The following is a 6000-nucleotide window of genomic DNA, read 5'->3' as shown; positions in this document are numbered from 1 at the left end:
AGCGGGAGCGCGGCGTCGGAGGAAGCGGATGCTGGGGGTGAGCCAACATTGTCTCCGCGATAGGAGAGAGCGGCAAGGGAGGAGGAGCGCGAAGCCCGGGGCGAGGGAGCCTCCAGATAAGCGTGGGGACAACGGCGCGGACCACCGCAGCGCGCAGCGCGGCCGCGTCGGGGCCACCTGCCCGGCACCGCCCCGCTCCGCCGCAGCGCGGCCGCTCGGCGCCTCCGCAGGGCCGGGACGGCTCCTCGGCCCCGCCCCACCCCCCGCCCCTCGCAGCCGCCGCGGCCGTGCGGGCGGAGCGCAGCGCTGCGCGGGGGCTGCGGGCTCCGGCGGTCACTCCGCGCCGCAGCCGAGCAGGGAGAGCCGCCGCGCGGGCAGCTCGGAGGTAGGGCCGGCCGGGCTCGCGCGTTCGTTCCCCCGTCGCGGCGGTGCCACCCGCGGCTCCGCCGCAGCCTCTTCCCCCCCCCAACCCCCCCCCCACGCCGCGGAGCGGAGCGGCCCGGGCCCCGCGCCCGGCAACTGTCAGCGCGGAGCCGCCCCGCCCCGCCGCGGCCTCGCCCCGGAGCCGCCGCCCTGCGGAGGGACCGCCGCCGCCGCGCGTTTTGTTTCGGTCCGTCCCGAGCCGCGCTGCGGTTCGTGCCCGGGAAGGCGCTGCGGCACGGGCGGGGCGCGGGGGGCGGGCGCTGCGGGCTTTGTGCTGCGGGGCCGTACCTGCGGGTACCGGGCCGGGCCCCGGGGCGTCGCGCGGCCTCGCGTCGCCGTCTGCGGGGAGGAAACATGGCAGGCTGCGCCGCGGGGTCGCGCTCGCTCGGCGCCGATCCTGGGTAGGAAACCTTCGCGCTCGGTGCTGGCAGCGCGGCGACCCCGAGGCGGAACGCCTTCGGAAACGAGCCGTGAGCTCTGCTCGCCAGGGTCGGGAAAAAAAAACAACAAAACACCAACAGATCCCGTCTCTCGTTCAGCTCTGGAAGCGCATTGTCCTCCGAGACGGTGGGGAACAATGCTCCTCCGAGCCGGAGCCGGAGCCGTGCCCCCATCGCCGTGTTTGCTCCGCGGGCAGAGGGGGGAGGAGGGTGGGGGTGAAGGTGGGAGCGTGCGGGCTCGCGGCTGCGTGACGAGGCAGAGCCGGCGCTCAGCAGGCAGCGGAGGGGGGGTCGTTATTCCATCCCGTAGCGTCAGTTCGCTGCTAAAAAAGAGGTCGGCTCGGAGGAGAGAGGAGCTCGCTTGGCGTTTTCCTGTAATGCAGGTTACGTGCGGTAAACGATGCCCGACAAAGAAGGACGCGGCGTTTGGGGATGGAATAGGAGCTTACAGCAGTCTCGACGGCAAAAAAAAAAAAAAAAAAGGCATTACGAATGCTGTTTCATCCCCATTGTGGTGTGAATCCTGCGGCTTTGGGATGGCTGTCAGCTGCTGATGACCGCCTGCATGCAGAGGGGGAACAGAGGGAGCAAAGCTCTCATGCTCCGCATATGGAGACCCCAGTGCTGCTCCGTGCCCCTTTCAGCAGGCACACCCGTCCCTTGTGTGACAGATGCTCTGTTTTCCTTACAACGTATGCAAAATTTCATCAGTTAAACCCGTTTGATTGGAGGGATTTGTTTTTAATGTGGGTCGGTTGCAGGGTTTAATATTTGTAGTCGGACTGCAGCTTTGTATTGCGTTTGTGCGGAGGACATATTTTGGGCGTATTTTGTGGCACGGGGATGAGGGTCTGCTTACGCAGATGCTGAAGGCTCTCTGCAAAGGGTGTGCGGATGGCTTGTCTCTGTAGGTACCTGAATTCCTTAGTCATCCAATCTGGGCACACGTTAAAATCCAGCCCAATAGCTGATCACTGCTGCCCTTCGCCATGAGTCAGCTCCGAAATGCAGCCCAGGCAGCTGCCTGGCCGCAGGCCTCCCCTCCTGCTCGCTGCTCTGTGCTTGTAGGAAAACCTCTGCAGTGCTCAGGCTGTGGGAGGTGGACGGCCTCAGGCAGGGCAAGGAGCTGCTGGCAGTGCTGGGGGCTGCTTTGGCTTGCAGATAAATGAGGGGTTGGGAAGCGGAGCACCGCGGTTCGTTTTCCACGCTGTGTGATGCACACCGTGTGTGGGAACTTGGTCTGAGAGCAGGCTGGCTCTCGGTGATCCACACTGCACAGGGCTGTGTGGGGCTGTCCCAAAAGCTTGTGTGGGGGGCTTGCTCCCAGCTGGTGGAGCTGGGGAGTGTGCCGGCACAACTGGCCCTTCCCTCTGCATGAGCTCACAGCAGTGTGCCCCTGTCAAACCAGTGGGAGTCTAGCCTGGAATTATTCAATATGAAAATCTAGTTGTCTTCTCTGGCTTTCTGCTGTGCTTACAACTTCTAAATCACCTTGTGGCTGGGGGGTTATAACCAGGGAGCTCTTGCGTGGCAAAGCAAGTGCTGGAGTGAAATGTGTGTGCTGTCAGATGGTACTGAGATGCGGTCCTTGTTCTGCAAGGAGACTGCATTGGAGACCGCTGCTCCCCAGTGCTGTGTTGTTTGCACATGTGGTTTCCATTTGTCAGATCTTTATTATTACTCTTAAAATGACCTGTAGCAAATTTGTTTTTCTGATGAACGGGAGTACAATGCTGCAGCAGCCAAAACTGGGCCTTCCAAGGCTTTGCCTTCCTCCAGTGAGAAGGTTATGGGGATTTTGCATGTAGGGGTGTTGGGTTTTATGCTCAGTAGGGCTCGTCTTATTTAACAGAGCGGTACAGATTAATTCTATGTATTTAAGCAGTCTGCTTTTTGTTTGTTTGTTTGTTTTCCCCTGATGTTATTTATCTATTGGCTAATTCCAGATCCAATTGGTACTGTCCATTTCTCATTAAACAGCTCAACCTTCTATGGGGAAACCTTTCCTATGTGTTGTTGGTTGATGTTGGAGTTCAGACGAGGTCTTAAGCTGATAAAGATGGCAAGGGAGGGTGGGCCTGCGTCTGAAATCACTGTTTCTACTCGCAGTAAAATGTCAGTAGGAATAGCTGAACAGCTGTCTAGGTGATCCTGGTGGTCTTTTCTGACCTTGATGCATCTCTGATTCTGTAACTGTTCTTGGGGATTAAAGTGTCTTTGTATGGCCAAGGAGACGTTGAGGTTGAGGAATGCCTTGAGCTATTCTTTCTCAGCACCATTTCTATGTTTTGTGCCTCTCCTCTGAACAAGTTTTTTGGTGTTGAGCTGTGAACTGTCCAGGCTGTTCTTACTTTCTCGTGCCTTGTCACTTCCCTCTTGCCGTTCTCCTTCCATTTTGTACAAATTTTGTAGATTTCATTCTAGCACGGCATTTTTTTAGCTCACAGAGAGTGCCTTTGGTGTGTCTCCACTACTGCCAGGGAAACACATCGTGCTGTTGTGCCGTCGTCTTCATTTCACAGTCTCCTGAACTCACTGAGCGTTGGGACCACGAGACAAGATGGTGCGTTGGTTTGGCCTATCCGGCAATGTTCTCATGTAGAAGAGAGCAAGGAGTGAACAAAAGAGGCGCTTGGCATGAAGACCTTGTGCCAACAGATGCTAACACACACCTGCTGGTACTGCGAATAGCCGGGCTGGCCGTACCACTTGTGCCATTGCAACGGGAGAGGTATGCCATTAACGCTCTGCTCAGGCATCTAAAAATACACTCCTGTGAATCTGTTCACAGGTAAATGTTCCAAATTAAGTAGCTTTTCCGTTTGCTGGAGTGCAGAATGTGTGCTGTTCTTTTTTTGGAAGAAGAGGCAGCATCCTGAAGCTGCACCTGCTGGGCACTTGGCCTGTCATCTGTGGAATGCATTTAGAGTGATGGGCTCCTGCTCGTGTTCATGAGGCCACAGCTGTACTGTATGTAAGAAGAAAGCGTTTCTCCTCTGTTAAAAACGTACTGCTCGGAGTTAGCACATGTGGAAGAATATGAAAGAAAAACACCTCCTGCAAGCAATCGGAGGTATGGTGGATTTGCCACTGAGTAGGACTTGCAAAGAAAAAGTTAAAAACCAATGGGATTTTCTGACATCTCAGCTTAGTTTTATTATGGTTTTATTAAATTCCGTTTTTTTTTTTTACATTGGTTTTTCCTTGCTGGGGGCTGGGCAGCAGGCTGCGTGTGCTCAGAGGCAGCGCGGCGGCTGTAAGGTTACACTGACTGCTGAACCTGAGCTCGGGCAGCAGCCTCTCCTGGGCCAAGCCAATAGGCATCTCTGGGAGGGCCCTCATCTTCCCTGCAGGACTCATCTCCCAGTAGCATTACGGCCCCAAGTACACCGTCAAGGACTTCTGCAAGGTGTTGTGGAGGCTTCTGACTGCTGAGCAGACGTTCAGATCCACTTGGATATTTGGATCCTGTGAGTTACTGCTATCTGATCTGAAATTAATTCCGTCTTGCTGTTGATTTGTTATAGAGTGGCACTGAGTGTCTGCTTTTGGTTCCTACTTGGATGTGATGAAAGAGAGCCTTGTGTTGGGAAGAGCAAGAAAGCTGTCTGGGTGTTTTGTTTCGAAGGGCACTGCTTGTGCTGGCTGGGCAGCTCTGCAGCATGGCTTGCAGAGGCGATAATTTGTGGTTACTGCAGTAAGCAGTGCGGAGCAAATCATACTGTTCTGTGCAGTATGGCTGAATGCTTATTTTTTCCTCTTGTTCTGTGGATTTTGTTTAGCGCCTAGACGCCACAAATGCTCCTGCTAATTATAGCAAGTGGCTCCTCTCCTTTTTGGCTTCCAAAGGGAAAGGGTGCTGCCTGCCGGATCTACTTTGACTCGATGTAGAGGAGTTTATTTTAACACCTACAGGTTTTAGCTTGGGCATCTAAGTTTGAAAGTATTGGCTTTTGGCAGTAGCTGAACTCGCCATGAGATTTCCTTTCCAAGGGCTCTCACCAGCTTCTCCCTTGGTGAACAAATAGTTGAGTATTTGAGGGTGATCTCCAGTCTCTCTGTGGATGGAGTGCTGTGCACTGTTGGGCAGCTTGTGGCAAATCCATCTGTAGCGATGCTGGAGCATGGCGTGAAGCTGATGGTCTTAGTGTGGAGAAAGCATGTTTTGCCTCTTGCTAGCAGTGTTCCTCTGGAGAGGTTCTTTGAGCTTAGATCTGCCTATGGTAGTCAGCAGGCATTTGATACGGGAATTTTTGTAATGCTACGTCTCGAGTACTATTTTTTTTAATTTCAATTTTAAATGCTGTTATGAGGCTGGATCCTAAATCTGAAAAAAACCTTCTGTTTGATGTTGGTGGAGCTGTGGTGGTTTGCGCCAGCCGAAGATCTCGCCTTGCAGCCTGTAAGTTCTGACAGAGCAAGGGCTGACACCTGTTGTATTTTACTCTTCCATGTTTCTGGCATCAGAGAAGCTTTTTCTGATTGTTTTTCCTCATTTGAAGGCTGATTGTGCTGAGTGACCTCTCCCTAGTAAAGGGTGGGCCAGTTTATGTGGGAAAGTCTTAGTCAACGTGTCTGAGAGATTAGTGGGACTGCACCGCAGCAAGCGCTGTGCGCTACGCACCGGAATGTGCTGGGCATCTGCCAGAGATTGGAAGCAGGGCTGTGCGACAAGCGTGGATGCTGTCACACTCTCCCTAAAATAGTACTCTGGATAACAGGAGATGTGGAAAGTTATCACTTACCTCATTTTAGCACAGATGCTTTCCTGAAAACGGATTATAGGCGGAGGGTTCAGGGAGATCCTTTTGGTTTGTATCTCAGGAACGTTGTGGTCCCTCTCAGGCCTTTAACCAGGGGCAGGATTGGAACTTAGGTAAAATAGAAGGAAAAAAAAAAAGAGGAAGAAAAAGCTGGAAGAAAAAAAAGCTATGTGGTACAAGCCCCACAGCTCAGCTTGGAACAAGGTGTTCATATGCTATTTCTGTTACCTGAATGGGAGATGAGGTGGGTTTGTGTCCTGGTGTGGGTTAGGAGCAGCGTCCTCCCATCCGCTGTGTCACGGTGGTGAGATGAGCTCAGAGCCTCAGGCACGCCTCGGCTGGTTGGTGGTAGTGCAGCTCTGGAACATGATGAT

At 54.0% G+C, this 6000-nt stretch overlaps 1 protein-coding gene across 1 annotated transcript in view; it reads left to right on the top strand.

The window, feature by feature from the left end:
- The first annotated feature begins 318 nt into the window (after positions 1–318).
- The window catches only part of SPTBN1 (spectrin beta, non-erythrocytic 1), a 121701-nt gene continuing 116019 nt past the window's right edge, over positions 319–6000 (top strand). Inside the window, exon 1 of the mRNA XM_065739439.1 lies at positions 319–385. The gene's annotated coding sequence lies outside the window, so the exon portion shown is untranslated. The remainder of the gene's footprint in view (positions 386–6000) is intronic.

Source organism: Cyrtonyx montezumae, unplaced genomic scaffold, assembly GCF_038088225.1.
Source record: "Cyrtonyx montezumae isolate F1298 unplaced genomic scaffold, pur_monq_1.0 scaffold_24, whole genome shotgun sequence".
Taxonomy (NCBI): Eukaryota; Metazoa; Chordata; class Aves; order Galliformes; family Odontophoridae; genus Cyrtonyx; species Cyrtonyx montezumae.
The sequence above is the reverse complement of the archived record's forward strand: the minus strand, read 5'-3'. Positions and strand labels throughout refer to the sequence as shown.